At 42.6% G+C, this 883-nt stretch overlaps 1 protein-coding gene across 1 annotated transcript in view; it reads right to left on the bottom strand.

Moving 5' to 3' along the window:
- Positions 1 to 883, bottom strand: part of LOC107721763 (guanylate-binding protein 1-like) — a 15,989-nt gene that overhangs the window by 12,435 nt on the left and 2,671 nt on the right. The window lies entirely within an intron of this gene.

Genomic DNA, 883 nt, shown 5'->3' with positions numbered 1-883 from the left:
ATGTCTGGTCATTGTCATTGAAGGTCATGGTGATAAAAACTTCAATGGCCTTCTTCTCTGCAATTTTGTGGATGTCGGACAGCTCTTCTGGGCGCATAGGAAGCGGAGCTATGCTGAGCATCTCAGTCATGTAGAACTGCATGGCTCGTTCCACTGCACGGACATTCTGGATCTTAACAACTGCATCAACTGCATTCTCCAGACATGGAACATTCCCACTGCGGATCGCCTCTATATAAACCTCAGCCAGAGCTGTTCACAACTAATAGTCATAAATTCTTTCTCTTTAGGAGATTTTGTGAAGGCACACACCTGTTCCAGTAATTGTACGGCCTCCACTGATGGTTTTTGGCTCTGCATGGTTGTAGACGTAATGGCAGAAGGTGTTTGCCTGCTCAAGGAACTCTGAATCCAGTTCTTTCTCGGACAGTTCCTCCATTCTTCTCATGTTTTGCGTACTAGCAGGCCGAGGGAACACAAAGCACTTCCTCACCGCAAAGAACTGTCGCAAACAACGACGAGGCAGGTTGTACTGCTCAGTCTGAGGTGAGCTACCTAAAATAAGATAATTATGGAATCATAATATTTATTGAATATACACTGAACAAAATTATAAACGCAACACTTTTGTTTTTGCCCCCATTTTTCATGAGCTGAACTCAAAGATCTAAGACTTTTTCTATGTACACAAAAGGCCTATTTCTCTCAAATATTGTTCACAAATCTGTCTAAATCTGTGTTAGTGAGCACTTCTCCTTTGCCAAGACAATCCATCCACCTCACAGGTGTGGAATATCAAGATGCTGATTAGACAGCATGATTATTGCACAGGTGTGCCTTAGGCTGGCAACAATAAAAGGCCACTCTAAAATGTACAGTTTTA

The sequence above is a fragment of the Sinocyclocheilus rhinocerous genome, unplaced genomic scaffold (assembly GCF_001515625.1).
Source record: "Sinocyclocheilus rhinocerous isolate Xijiao unplaced genomic scaffold, SAMN03320098_v1.1 scaffold1112, whole genome shotgun sequence".
NCBI lineage: Eukaryota > Metazoa > Chordata > Actinopteri > Cypriniformes > Cyprinidae > Sinocyclocheilus > Sinocyclocheilus rhinocerous.
This window is presented reverse-complemented; position numbering and strand designations above follow the sequence as displayed.